Source organism: Empidonax traillii, unplaced genomic scaffold, assembly GCF_003031625.1.
Source record: "Empidonax traillii isolate 1590-97213 ecotype Southwest subspecies unplaced genomic scaffold, ASM303162v1 scaffold402:size526523, whole genome shotgun sequence".
Taxonomy (NCBI): domain Eukaryota; kingdom Metazoa; phylum Chordata; class Aves; order Passeriformes; family Tyrannidae; genus Empidonax; species Empidonax traillii.
The window spans coordinates 430,612-446,341 of record NW_020955595.1 but is presented as its reverse complement, the minus strand read 5'-3'; the positions used below and the strand labels follow the sequence as shown (position 1 = coordinate 446,341).

General features: G+C 45.2%; 1 protein-coding gene across 1 annotated transcript in view; it reads right to left on the bottom strand.

Moving 5' to 3' along the window:
* HSD17B12 (hydroxysteroid 17-beta dehydrogenase 12) overlaps nt 1-15,730 on the bottom strand; it is a 97,820-nt gene that overhangs the window by 73,848 nt on the left and 8,242 nt on the right.

The window sequence follows — 15,730 nt, the reverse complement described above, 5'->3', positions numbered from 1 at the left end:
AACAGAGCTACAAACTTGCAACATAAATCTGTTCATTACTATCCATTTAACGGATCAGAAGGAAAATGGGAAACAAAATAACTGTAATTTGTTTGTTGTTTTTGATACATTCTGTTAACTGCACCTTCTAGGCTTCCTCACAGTTGTCAGAGGGTATCAGAGAAATTCTCCCCCCTCCCCCATCATCTCAACGGACAATTGGACTTCCAGAGCATCTCTTCTCACCTCTTCGTGAAAGAGAGTCTAACTGAAGCTAGAAATATAAAACAAAAAATATGTGACAGACAAATGGTCCTAACAGAACAGGGACTCTGGTTTCATGAAGAGGATCTGAACTGGGAAGGGGTTCCTTCTGGGACCCCTTATCTTGCTGGCAATAACCATCTTACTCAATCACCTCCCTATTCATAGTGAGGACACCAGTCTCCAGAGACATTTGCGGCATGAAAAGAATCATCAGCACCTTGTAATGGTTTTTTAAGATCAGACTGCGGGCATGAAATTCATGCAGTGCTAAATGCAAACTTTTTATGTACACTTTTGAAATATTGGTTGACCCTTCACAGCTTCACGACTAGGACCTGAACTATTCGGAGTTATACAAAACACAAAGTCTTGAAGAAATTTTTAAACGAAGGTTTTCAAGCATTGATGCATCTTCAATATGAGCACAGCACATCCAATGCATCAGGTCATTAGTAAAAAAAAAACCATGTAATTCCATGTTATTATTTACCTGTTCCTTCCCTTTGCACACATCCAACTATTTATAGTGAAAGACTAGGGGTGGGGAAAAAAACCAACATAGTGTAGACAAGCTCTCTTATAGTGTAACTGTTTTATCACAAGAAAAGATTTTCCAGCTCAGAACAGGGATCCCACTAACCCCAGACTCGGTCTCTGCTAGTGGTAAGCAATAGGTACTGAGGGAAGTATTTAAGAAGTCAATCATATTGGGATACCTCTCCAGGATGCTCCTCCTGTCTCCAGCTTACCGCTCTGCAATTTGGTGGACTACAGCTGATGATTTTGGACAAATTCACAGAAAAAAAAGTTATGAAGATGTTTTAGAGTAATTAGTTTTTAATCCATATAAACTTTTTGCTTCTAATACAGACTGTAACAAGAAGATACCCAGCTGAACTACATCCTGCATAGGACAGTACATGGTCTCCTGTTCTTTCTGAAACTTATCTGCTAGTTTGGCATTTTGTGCTTTCTCCACCACCTCTTGATCATGGCAAGCAATGACGCTGGTCACTGCTTAACTTTCTCTTTGTCCTTCAAATTGAAGTTGTGGATTTTCAAGTTATTTTATATATTAACTAAACAGGTATATCCAACGGATACAACAAAATTTATAAGATTAGATACTTAGGAAACCCTCTGATGGGAGCCTCTGTCAGAATCTCTTTGGACTACAGGTTTGCAGACAGTAAATTAATTAAAACACTAAGTACACTTAAAATATCCAAATTATCTGAATATATTTCATCTATTAGAAAAAACATGCTCCTTTCCTACTCCCAGAATTATAATCTTCCTTTAGAATGCAAGTTACAGAGTAGAATTTCACTGCGTCAACAACATGCCAAAAATAGACAAACTGGGAAGCACGGAAAGACTAAGAAAACTGACACTGTAGAAAATTACTTTTTTTTTTCCCTTCATTTCCAGTTCCAATGAATCTCAAACCACAGAACTGCTCGGACATTCCTTTACCACCCTTATTAGCATTCTGTCTTGTGCCAAAGATAATAAACACTTGCAGCATCTAAGTCTGCAATAAGCATCACTGTACCCAAGATAAACCTTTGGAAAAGACAGGTAGGTGGTCTCTGACAAGAAAGCAAGCTATGGAGACTCTCAGGAACATATGTTTACAAAACACAGCCTGCCAGCTTTCATCTGATGAGCCCATCCAGACCTAAGTACCTCCACAGAACCACTGGATGCCTCCATATGGAGCCTTTCTGCCTCACAAAAAGCTGAGGAATGCGTTGGGAGTCCTACATTCACCCAGTCCTGCACCCAACTGACAAACCTCCTTGCAGTACAGCCCCTGAGAAGGAAAGCAGAGAGCCAAGACAGTCCCAAGTAGGAGCCAGGCTGGACTCACCCTACTTGCCATCAAACCAGTACCAATACCCCAGCCAGGTGCAGGCTGGAACCACAGACCCACACTGTGCTCCTCAGCATTTTTTCTGGACAGAACAGGGTTTGCTACCTAACCTAGGTCTGCATGGATGAACTTGGCCACACTGCCCCTTCCTGATGAAGGCACACATGAAGCAGCACAGGAGCGAGTAGCCTCACACGTGGACAAGCCTTTTCGCTCTGGCTCAGACCACCCACACCAGGCCTGTGCTCATTTCGTGCAGTCACTAACACGCTGCTGTCTCACCTGCTTGTTCCTGTAACATTCATCCAACCCGGATATCATTACCCTTAATGACAGTAAACCATTTTAGGTCCATTCTCCAGTCTTTAACCTCTTATTTACAATGTAGTTTCCAACTCATGATAGTCAAAAGAGATTAAAAAAAATGAAACACATTGGTTACTTAATTTTTGCTGCAATACCACCTACCACTGTATTTTATTCCATAAAGTCACTTCCTTGGTGCTTACTAATTCTAATACACAAAAATTAAATTGTTCCATTTTTAGGATGAGATGATATAAATTAGGACAGTTACTTGGATGTGCAGAAGGAAAAACAAATTTTAACCCTGAGAAAGGCACAGAATTGTATTATCTCATGCAGCAGAAATATGACTAATAAAGTCTATCTTTGATATGCAACTTTTTAATTGCACGCATTTAAGGAGATTACTAGTTAAGTCACACCACAAGCTCTGTGTATTATCTTGTCCAACACAAGTGTGCACATTTGTACCTAAGAACCCTCCTTCAGAAGGTCTCAACCTACAGAGCCTCTCCAAATAAGACCAAAATCCAACCCATTTTCCCCCCTTAAAGGAGGTTGAGCATATGTGTATATACAGCTTAAGCATACTGAATCTCCACTCCTAATTCCAAAAGTATCAGTAACCAGCCATCTTAATAATTTTATTGCTCTTACATTTGTGAATACCTATTACTTATAACACTTAAGTATGGCCCTCCCTGAATAAGCCATCTCAGGTACCAGTAACCAAAGACTTCAAAAATTTTTAAAATTATAAATAAAACTAATCAAGACAGAGTTGACTCAGACCTTTAACTACTAACAGAGTATTTGCACCCTTTTCACTTGTTTCTCTCATTCCGTTTTAGCATTTGAGATCAAGTCATTCAGGTAAAACTTTAGTACGCAGCCAGACCAGTACGAAACCCACAATCATCCTAGCGAGCCCCCTTGGGCCATGAGCTAACTCAGCTCCATCAGCAAGTTATTCCTGGCTGTCACCTCCCACAAGCAGCAACTCTTCTCCAACATCAACAAAGCAGCAAAGAGTCACTGAAAAGCAAAAGCAAGCTCCTTTCACTGCTACAGCAAGATTTCCATGTTTGGGTTCAGGGGAAAAAAGAGGGGGCCAGCAGCAGTACCAATTGCTTTGATGACAATAGTTCCTTGCCAATCTAGATGGCTCTTCAACGACATGAGGCGCAATTCTTCGTGAAAGCCTAAGGCTTTCTACACACATACAGGACAGCTGTACTATGGAGGGTCCAGCACCTTAGAAAGTAACTGTAAATATGGCACTCCTGCCATGAAATTTGTGTTATAGATTCATACTCAGTGAGAGTTACTGCCTCATCATCCCAAAACTGTGTTGCTTTGAGCCACGTACTTCTCAATATCCCAGACCAGAAGAGATTTCCCATCTTCTATTGTTAGAAGTCAGCTGGTCTATATAAATTTATTGCAAAGAGATCTTGAACAGCTTCTCTGGGAAGTAATTTTATACCTGACAAACACCCCGAAACCATACATGAAACTATTTCTCAACAGCACTGCCACATCAGGGTATTTTGGGGCGAGCAGAGAGAGGGCAGTCGAGGTGATCAGTCTGGCAGCAAACCTGTTTCACCCCTTTCCATGCCCTCTCTCTGTGCACCAGAGCAGCTCACCCATTGCAGACAATAAGCAAAGCTGCGTAAGCAGCCAAGTATAGGAGATGAATGAACCCTGTGACACTAAAGATCTGTGAATTGAAAAATCTAATGCATGAATTAAAATCCATACCCCCATTCCCCCCTCTCCCTTTTCCCCCAAAAAAAGAAATGTATACAGCAGGACATAAAAGGAGAAATAGAGAGAGGTGGAAAAAACGTGGTCTGACACATTTATAAAAACTGATGGCCTGTCACCCAGACGCTGATGAATATTTTTTACAGGATAAAAATGGCAACCTAGAGTCTAAAAATAAAATGCTATGCTGCAGACCTGTCTGGTTCAGCAACACCACTGGAATACAAACACTCCTTTGCTGGTATATCTTGACTAAGATTTCAGAATTAGAGAAAGAAAAAAAACACTGTATAACATACCCTCTATTTTCAAGAGAAGGGATTTGGGGTTTATGGGGGGTTTTTAGTAAGAATTTCGATTAGCATTATACTTCACTTGCATTGTATAATTGCAATTTAAAAAAAAAAAACACTGCCAAATCTTAAGTGATTGATGAGAATAGCAGACTACCTCATACTGCACAAAGCATTTTTTCTTCCCTTCCCCTGACATTTACAATATAAGAACATATTTATTAGTGTCTTTAAACTGTAATTTCAGTAGGCTTAAAAATATATTTTTAGAATCATGCTGCAGACAGAACTGTGGACAATGCTATTTTCAGACTCACCCCGACCCCAGAGACAGAAAATAAAACGTTTTACTTCATTCTCTATCACAATTTAGATTAAAAACCTGCTTAGCTGAGAAGCAAAAACGACTGAACATCATTCAAAAGAAGAACTCATTTCTCAAGACTATCCACACTGCAGACAGGCTGCCTTATGCAGTATAGATGCTATTTTTGGCAAGTGATGCAATAGCTGCAAGGGCTCTCCCAGAACCTTTAATTTAGGAGCCAAAGCCATACTAAAACGTGTTTCAAGATACTTAATAACCCTGCATTGTCACCTTCCCATTCTCTGCACCAGCATATTACCCCCATAAGTCACCCTTTTTAAAGTTTTATCTTCCAAGAAAAAGACAGATTTTACATGTGAAGAGAAAATCTGTATCTATACATCCATCAGCAAATACACCTGCCCTGCACTATATATGACAAGTAAGTTACACAACACTGTATAGAGATTTTCTGACCTCTTGAATTTCTATTGAAATACAAAGCAGCTTGATTTCCTTGCTGAATTTTTGTGAAGACTTTGAAAAGCCCATAAAGCTAATACATCTAATCCTTCCCAAAGCTGTTTCCTTTCTTAGAGATCTTTTCAGACATTCTTGTGTCTAACAGACAACTGTTAAGACACATTTCTGCTATGTGACTGTTTCAACAGCTAAAAATTCTAAAAAACAAGGAGAGTTCCTGAAATGCTAGGGTTTTTTTAAATTATTTTCAAAATAGAATAGGGATTTTCCAGCCCTTTGGATCTGTGGATCCTTTATGTTCTGCAATAGCCACATGGACTTTCATGTAACAGATTCAACCTTACGGATAAGTTTGCACTGACCCCTTAAAAATTCTAGTTCTACATGGTCCCTTACAAAAAACCCACAGTTAATCCCAAAGTCAGAACTACCCAAGAAACTACTTTTGTTTGATTTCTTACCTCCAGGGGCCTATGGGAGAGGAAGACATGCAACAGCTCTAAAAAAAATACACCTTGTATTTTGAATCTGTAGTCACAGACAAAATATATTAATAAATCCATTAGCCCAACCTGCTGCTATGCAGAATTTGAGTCTTTTGCTTAATGCAGGCAGGGAACATATAACAGCTCTTACCTACTGTTTCAGACCACATTTATCAGTCATTTATCATATCAGCATTTAGGGCTCAGGAGGAATTTGTCTATGTATATCCTGTTTCCAAGTTTTACACCTCAGCTCCTACAGCGCATTAACAGATTGTGACAGAGCAAAGATCTTCCCCTCTTCATGAGATCTCATCATGTCATATACCACCCAAGAAAGAAGTAGGAAAGCTTGACAACTCTCTACTTCTTGTTTGAAGCAGTAAAGTTCTGCCTTCTCACCACCTACACAATATATTTACTTCTTCCCCCTCCAACACAAGCATGGGGAAGCCCATGAAGGCTGAATTTGTAACATCTGCAGGTTATCTGGGAAAAGGAAATCCGGCTGCAGAGAGGTGAGACTTGGAGAGCATTCATTCAGAAGCTCTCACAGAGATCCTGACTGCTCAGAAGTACAACAGAAACTGAGCAGGAAGACACCCAATGATATTTTATTCATTTTGGCTAGAAGCAATGCTAAAACAAGCTGTACACTGAGAAGGTAGCATTTGCTCTAGGGACACAGAGGAATGAAAATAAAGACTCTGCAGAACAGCTGAAGTGGCAACAAGACTCATGCCCAAACCATGCAACCTGCTCAAAAGTAAGGAATTTAAAGCACAGAGAGTTCCATATCTGAAGCCCCTACACAGCAGTATGGGAAGCATCATACTGAGAATTTTAAAAGGCCTTGTAAAGGTGGCAGGAGGATGACAAGTGCAGAATGCCAGTTCAAGCCTTTCAATGTATATACAACAGGAAACAAGTGTACAAACATACATCTGCTCCACTACTGCACTACAGGAACAGTGACAAGCCAGGAGACCAGGCCAGTTCCCATAACCAGTTCCTGGTGGTATTACTGAGACAGTAAAAGCACAGCAACAGCACAAGATGTGTCATATTAGACCCAGAGAGGAGAAATACTAGTGTCATGAGAGGCTGAAAGAGCTGCTCCCATTCACCCAGCCCACTGCTCCTCACTTGAGGTTGCAGAACTGTGGAACTGCAGGACATTCATAATCCTTATAACATCTCTGGGAGGTTTGTCTAAGATAAATGCAACTGAAACTGATGTGACCATTACAGATGCAAGTCTCCAGCACTCAGATATTAAAATTATAACGTTTAGAATAGGAAGACACCTAGGCAAATTAGCAAAGTAGTTCACATCAAGCAAGAACCAACATCATCTTGTTTAGAGATAACATTCTACTAGAAGATACAATAATTTGCTTCTATTCTCACTGAATGGAAAGATCCAAAATGTCAGGTCATCCAAATCTTCAGTTTCCGAGGACAAAAAAAGGTGGACTGGACCATTTAAGCTGTCTGTTGCTATCCAAGACACAAAACAACATCAAATACGACCCTTCTCCCTTGCTACTATGGAAGGAAGTTATCTGTGCAATGTTGCTAAAGTAGCAGAGAAGAAAACACTCCTCAGGGTGTCCTCTCTTGCAGGTTCAAGCATGATTGCATGCACTCCAAGATCCACAAGAAGTTGGTAAGCATGTTTACACTATGCTAGGAATGGTTCTAAACCTTTTATAACCTCTAATTTTAATTAACACTTATTTCTGTTAAAAAGTGGAGCCCTCTCCATTTCCAATTGTAATGGAAATAGCTTCTCATGGACTGTCAGAGTCAAGGACAGTTTGAGGAGTATATTTAGTAAATGCTGCTCTGTTAAAAAGATGCAAAGACAAACACAGATAAAAGGTGCTGTAATCTGCAAGCCTTTATTCAGCTATCAAGATCTTATAAAGGCAACTTTTAAAAATGTGGAGAAGTAGCACTAGAAATATATAAATTTCTAACATCTTTGAAAGTTACCTAATTATGATGAGAAATGGTTCATACAAAAAAATAAGACACTAAAGTTGTTGAACAGCCATTAAACTTATCTTCAAAAGATACATTGCCTACAACAAGGGTGAGGTACTCCACAGTCTTTTGTTTCAAGGCCACGTTTTGCCTTCTAGCTTTCGCACTGGAAACCGATAGAGAAGGGCAATTTTGTTTAAACTAGAAGTGAGCCGATCGTGTTGCTTTTGTGCACTGCAGCGGCGGAGCAGCGGCGGAGCCCAGCCCGAGCCGCGCCTTCCAGAGCCCGACTCGCCTCTCCGCATTGAGCCGCGCTCGGGCCTCAGAAGCGCCCTCTGCCCGCAGCCCGCGCAGGAGCAGCGAGCGGACCCGTCTCCTCAATCGAGCACAACCCACCATTCATAAAAAGGGGGTCGCGCAGAGCTGAAAGGCAACGATGCAGTGCTGGGAACCGAGCAAATCTGAACACTACCGTGTGTTTTTTGACCCTAAAATACAGATGCAGTTTTAGCTAAAATGAGCGTATTAGGTAATTACTGTTCCGCTGAGGTCCCTTTCATCCCACGCTCTTAATTACATTTGCTTTAATTGAGTATTTCTATCGGGGGGAGGGGGGGGGAAGGAGATGAATATAATATTAACACGCCCAAGTTAATCAACTTAGAAGGCAACAGCTGTCTCATGAGAAATGCCCTCGATAAATTACCATCAAGCATTAGGGAGACTCTTACGTTAAAGCGCTCTAGAAATCCTGGTCTGTTTTATTTGTATCGGCGCTGTTTTGCAATAGGTGTTTGCTTTAAAGATTTAAGGAAGAACTCGGGCAACACTGCCTTTGCCTTCCCATTTCTAAATAAAGAAACGCCCACCGATGCCTTCTATATTTCACTCCCAGCCCTTGAAAACTTGCAGTATTTCCCCCGGTAGAAAACTCCCCAGATTTTCCCATGGAAATAGGGCTCCCATCAAGCCTCCTTAAATGTTTCAGCTACAATTGATTCGTTGCACTTTCTTCTCCCTGGCAGAGCAGGAAGGCAGAGGAAGCGCCTGCGGGCACTGCATGGGCTGGCGCGGGCTGCCCCGGCCCCCCCGGCCGCACGTGGACCAGCCAGTGTCCCTGTCACGCGAGGCGGCCGCGGACCCCAGGCCCGGGGCTGGCGTGTCCCCTCTCCCACGGGGCAGCGGCGGGGGACGGCGGCCCCACCGATTCAATGCCTGCCCGGCTCGCCGGCAGCAGCTCGGGAAACTTCGGGAGGAGGACAAAGGGAGAGCTCACGGCCGGGGCAGCCCCTCGGGGCGGGAGGGGGGGAGCGGGGTCGGCTCGGGAAGAGCCGGAATGCAGGCGGAGGAAGCCAGGCGTTCCCGGCCGGGCTCACACTGGCCCCGTCACCTCGCCACCGGGTCTGAGCCCCGGCCCCCGTGATGGCCCCGGGCGTTCCCTGCGCGGAGCGGAGGGAGCGCGTTATGTCACCGGTTAGGTAACGGCGCGGGAGCCGCCGCAGTGACGGCACCGCTCCCCCGCCCCCGCCCGCCGCGGCCGGGGCGGCTGAGGTGAGGCGGCGTTAACCCTTCGTGGGGGCAGCCTCCACCCGCAGGGAGCGGATCCCCTGGGAGCGGGACGGGCTTCCCCGCCGCCCATCGGCGGCCGCGGGGGCGAGGCCGGTGCCGCGGGAGGGCGGCGGGGCCGCCCCGAGGGCCTCGAGCGCCCGCACCTCCCGAGCGCCGCGCGGGGCCGGCAGAGGGCGCTGCGGCGCCGCGGCGGGCGGGGGAGGGGGCGGACAGACGGACGCGGCACGGACGGCGCCCTGCGGCCCCTTCCCTACGCCCACGCGTGATACCGCGGCCCGGGGGACGAGGAGCACGTCCTGTTCCCTCCCACACACTCATCCCAGCACGCCCGCACCACGGCGCGCAGTGCCATCAGCCCTCTGGCACTAAGAATTCACGGTATCGGGGAGCTGGAGATCCCCACTGCCGGCCGACAGCCGACACTTCCCCGAGCGCCCGGCTTCCAACAGCACGAGCCCGGTGCCACCAGCGCGCCCTTCGCAGCCCAGCCCAGGTCGCGCTCAGCTGGGGCCCAGCCGAGAGCATTCCCCACATTTCTCGCTGCCGCCTGCCCCAGCGGTTCCCCCAGCCGGCCTTCACAGAGGATCCACCTGAGCTTGTGGCCAACAGCGCTGCGTGCTCGTGTGCCAAACACAAGGCAGCTCGCCATACGCTCCCGGCAGAGGGAAGGACCTCCAGGCCAGCCCACATTCCACATGGATTTCAGGTCCCACTGAGCCCTGGCTCCATCAGGGAACACTGGCATAGACACAGCATTGTTCACCATGTCCTCAACGTGTACCTTGCTCCTGGCAAGGTAGAGACTTCTATGGATAGTCACACCAAGAAGGCAGCAACCCCTTGTGAAGGTCCACCACAATCTCCTTCCAAGGTCTTCATTGCAGTTTCTCCAACCTCCCTTTTCATTTACACAGTCCACTCAAGCAAGTGGCAACAGGACTCTTCAGTTTGTCCCAAGCTAGTAGACCAGCAGTCGTGGCTCAGAAAAAAGGTAGCTCAGAGGAATTTCCAGCAACACCCTCTGTCCACAGATGCATTGCTGTAAAGGGAGAATAGCCTCCACCAACTGCCTGGATTCTCTGGAAAGCAGCATCCACTGGCTCCCTGTTTGACTTCAGGTACCTCCTGCCCCATCTCCCTCCTATTTGATCCTTTCCTTCATTTTTTGACATCCCATCCTTATAGCTCCCCTACCCCAACTTTCCAAAGACACTGATTTAGAAAAGCTTATAAGTTCCACAACTTATTTGTTTTCGATAGTGTTCCCCCAACTCCTCTCTGAGTGGGACTGGGGGCCAAGTACTGAACTTCTTTCTGTGGTCCAAGAGAATCACAGAATCATAGAATTAACTCGATTGAAAGAGATCAAGATTATCAAGTCCAACCCTTGTTCCAACCCCACTGTGATTACTAGATCATGGCACTCAGTACCACATCCAGCCTCATCTTAAAAACCTCCAGGGACGGTGAATCCACCACCTCTCTGGGCAGGCCATTCCAATGCCTGATCACTCTCTCTGTAAAGAACTTCTTTCTAATATCCAACCTAAACCTCCCCTGACAGAGCTTAAGCCCGTGCCCTCTTGTCCTACTGCTGATTGCCTGGGAGAAGAGACCGACCCCCACTTGGCTACAACCTCCTCTCAGGGAGTTGGAGAGAGTGATGAGGTCACCCCTGAGCCTCCTCTTCTCCAGACTAAACAACCCCAGCTCCCTCAGCCTCTCCTCATAGGACTTGTGCTCAAGTCCCTTCACCAGCCTGGTTGCCCTTCTCTGGACCCGCTCCAGCACCTCAATATCCTTCCTGAACTGAGGGACTCAGAGCTGAACACAATACTCAAGGTGTGGCCTCACCAACGCAGAGTACAGGGGAAGGATCACTTCCCTGCTTCTGCTGGCCACACTGTTCCTGATGCAGGCCAGGATGCCATTGGCCTGCTTGGCCACCTGGGCACACTGCTGGCTCATGTTCAGCCTCCTGTCGATCAGCACCCCCAGGTCCCTTTCTGCCTGGCTGCTCTCCAGCCACTCTGTGCTCAGCCTGTAGCGCTGCAGGGGGTTGTTGTGGCCAAAGTGCAGGACCCGGCACTTGGTCTTGTTGAACTTCATCCCACTGGAATCAGCCCAACTCTCCAGCCTATCCCAGTCCCTCTGCAGAGCCCTCCTACCTTCCAGCAGGTTGACACTCTCTCCCAACTTGGTTGTCGTCTGCAAATTTGCTAATGGTGGACTCAATCCCCTCATCTAAATCATCGATAAAGATGTTAAACAGGACTGGGCCCAGCACTGATCCCTGGGGGACACCACTGGTGACCTGGGGCCAGCTGGATGCAGCCCCATTCACCAGCACTCTCTGGGCCCGGCCCTCCAGCCAGTTCTTAACCCAGCAGAGAGTGCCCCTGTCCAAGCTGTGGGGCTGCCAGCTTTTCCAGGAGTCGGGAGACAGTGCCAAAGACTTTGCTGAAGAGAAAACCCTCCTATAGAAGTTTAGACATTAGAAACAATGAAGGTTGTTCTTACCACCTCTGCAAAGACTGATCTTGGGACCTTTAGTCCACTGATCAGAACCAGACTGACAAAACAGTGTTATTATCCACAGGTCCTTCTAGCCTCTCTCCCAAAAGACCTCTCAAAATTGCACAGAGTTCCCTCCCGGCAATGGGAAATGCTCCAGCATCTCTGCTGCTCTTCTTCAAGTCCTGCAAACCTTTCTTACAATGTGTGCAGACAGCTAGTGTCATCTCACAAAAATACTGCTGTTCTACAAGCACCAGAATGTGCACAGGACAAACATGGGCCAGCTGGGGCACAGCACAGTCTGGGCAGGTCACTGTTAGAGACCCAGCAGCCCATTGCACATGCAGACTAACACAGCACTGAACTTAAGTACATCATTCATGCTGAAAATGGCCATTGTGGCCAGAGGAAGTAGCTTGCATCAAAGGAACTAAGACACCTTAAGGAAGAGGAGAAGGGAGAAAGGGCTTTTTAAAGAATGCTATCACTGCTCCAAGATTTAGGAATAAGGGCAAAAGTTCAGACTGCAGAAAATCCACAGCTAATAAGTATATGCATATAGTACCACACTGGGCATAAAAGTTTTGAATGGCATGCCACATGACCAATTCCCCCCAAAACAAGACCCTACAATAGAAATGTAAAGCAATTTCTACAGTAAAGGCTATTTTAAAATAATATGCATTTATGAAATAAGATGTACTCTTACTCAAATCTACTTCCTCACTTTGTACAGAATTTGTGCTGAAAGTAAGTTTGAGGAGACAAATTCTAGGTTAGTGTACAAGAAACATGGTTTTAATCCAAAGCTTACTAACAGTGACTAAAACAAGCTAGTCTATACTGGTATGTCACACCAACATTTCTCTGAACAAATGCATTATTTTCAGATGTTGCCAAGGCAATGTTTTATATCAGCAATTCTACACTTTGATTTAAACAACACCAGCAATAGCACAGAAGTGACAAATCCAGTTGTGATGAGATGCTACCACAGTTCTGCATAGGTGGCAGCTTGAAAGTCCACCTCTTTCATTTTACTAAAATGTCTTGGATTACAAAGAGTTTTGGATTTACAGATTCCCTACCAAATCCCACATCCCATTTTCAAACACTGTAAAACATCAAGATTTTGGTTAACAGAATAATATCCACAAATACAGCCAAATACAACCAGTCTGTCCCTAAGGACAAGACCACAGAAAGAAGAGAATACTAAACTACTGTAGAAGGAATGACAAAAAGTTTTATGTCTTAAAACTAATACCCTAGCTATCAAATCAATACAAGATCATTATCCTAGTTTTTGAAAAGGAAAGGAGCTAGTTAAACCTGTTAGCAAGGACTTCCAAAATCATACTCTGCAACTCACAAGCAATCCTCTCAAACTCAGAAGAGGTACATGCCACTCATCTTGACCCACAAAGGACCAAGCAAAACAAGACTCTGGAATAGCCCATCAAGATGGGACCAAGCAACCGAACCGAAAACACGTTCCTCCTGCAGTTTTAGGCTGTTTCAGCCAGCGTAGCTGCAGGATGTCACCCCGCAATCCATTCTTCCCTACCTCTTTGCCAGTAGCTTTTCAGGCAGCTCAGAAGGCTGATCCAGCTACCTATCTAGAGCTGGTCTTTCCTGCAGAGTTAATTGTCAGCCACACAAGCAGACCTCACTCACACCACCACAGCCACATACCGACTGGAGGCAAAAATAAGGGAAGCACCGAGAGCTCACAGCCAGTGACTAGAGCAGTAGCAATTCTTTTGGCAGCAGCCTGGTCTTGGAGCAATTCAAGCTGACCACTGGGCTCAAGTGTATCCTCAATATATAGTTTCATACTACTAACAGGTTTCCTTTCTGTTGCACCAGCACTGGAATTCACATGACCAAAGCAGTGTATGGAGCATAAATAGCCCCAGGTGACTAATTTTCTGCAGGGTAGACTCCTTAACCAGATTATCGCACAAACAGACCAATATCAGTGCCAGCACAAGGAGGAAAAAAGCAAGAGCAGAGTTCTCCATCTACCTTCTCTCTCCACACCAAGTTTTACATCAGAAAGCCATGATGTAAAACCACACAGTCTTGTGACTGAAGGCATCTCATTTATAAACTGACACCACATGAGAGAGGCACCAAACTGATTCCAATATAAGGGGCATGAATAAGGCTGTGAAGGTTGGAGTGAACACCCAAGAACTGGCAATAAATAGCAAAGATGAAGAACCAGTCCACCAAATAGAGTATCCTATATCCAGATCTAGGAACCAACACAAAGTTGCAGAGCCCTAAAAGTTTTGACATATATCTGTGTCTACCAGGACAAAAAGACTGAGGTAAAGATTTTGTATTAAAACACCTATAAATTGACAAGAATACACATCCCTTTCTGCCAAACACTAGCTTGGACACACAAGCAGGAACAAATTGCAAGACACCCTAACTCTAATACCTTGTTCAACTACTGACAGGGTAGCAGCTTATTCCAGCAGTGCAGTGATCCTCTACTGTCTTGTCCTTCTCCTGGTTGCTGCTTCTCCCTCCCATTAGAGTCACTGAGTCACAGAATATTCTGAGTTGGGAGATCTGACTTGTAAGCCATGATGAATCACCTCTACTAGTCACACTCTGGAGATGGAGAGCTCTTGCAGCAGATGGGACTCAGACATCAGGAATACTGGGCATATGCACAAATGTATTTTCAAGAAAATATATTTGTGAAAGATAATAGTAAGTTACAAATGTACAGATCAAGCACCTTTGCTGGAAGGATAAGAATCCTGGGGAAGGGAGCAGAAGGGAAGCCTGTGGGAAACAGGTCTTCCAGAGACCAGAACAGATACAAGGAAAGAGTACTGGAGAGACAGACCAGCCAGTCACAGATGAGGAACATGAAACTGGTTCTTTTTGGAGAAGTAGAGTCTGGAGAAGAACAGCATGCAAGCGTTGATTGGGTAGCAGCAACTGCAGAACTACAGGTAGTTCTTCACCTTCTGCTTTCCATATCTACACACATCCTTCCACACCTCTGCATCTAAAAGCAGGGACTAGACACTTTGGAAGGAGACCAGATTATTCAGTCTCTGCACAACAAGCTCCTCCCCTCAACAGTAGAAACCTTTGCCCCACTGAGTTTATATCTCATGTCCCATTCCCCTTCTTTCATTACAGCCTTTCTCCCTTTCTGCTTCAGTGGTAGTCTTCTAACATACATGAAAATACTTTGGAAGAAATCTTTGAGATTAACATCCCTAGAGTTGAGCTCTCCAACTCTGCACTTCCCTGTCCAGTAAGTAGAGAGCTCCTCAAGAAGTGGAAGCCCAGCTGTCCCTCAGGTACTGCCATGACTGATGGAATACACCCTCCTAGAACACACATGATTACTCAGGAGGAAAAAACAGAAGCAAGGTGTAAAAAACAGGAAAAAAAACAAACACGCAACCAAACCCAAATCTGTACGGTCAACTAGACAGTAAGTTCTGCACAAACCATGCCTGAACCTGAACCACCCAGCTATCTCCCACAACTGAGAAGCAACTGAGTCATGAGTGAAAAACAAGAGAACCCTCAGGAGCAAAGGAAGCAGGGAGGGTAACAAAAATGGGAAAAGAAGTACAAGATACAATGGAACAGGCACTATTTTCCCTGAGGCTCAGCTTTTTGGACATCTCAACTCTAATTTGAAGCACTGTTACACATGAGGATTCTTTCAAAACCTACCCCAGGATTTTAGGTGTCACCATCTGTTCCTGAAGGTGAGGGAGAAAATTAGAAGCTCAGTAGGAAATTTTGCCATGTTAGCAGGAGCAGTTTATATTGTGGATCAGTATTTCATCTCTGCTAATGACTCACCCAGTGGCTTATGATGTACTGCTCTAGACTTCAACTC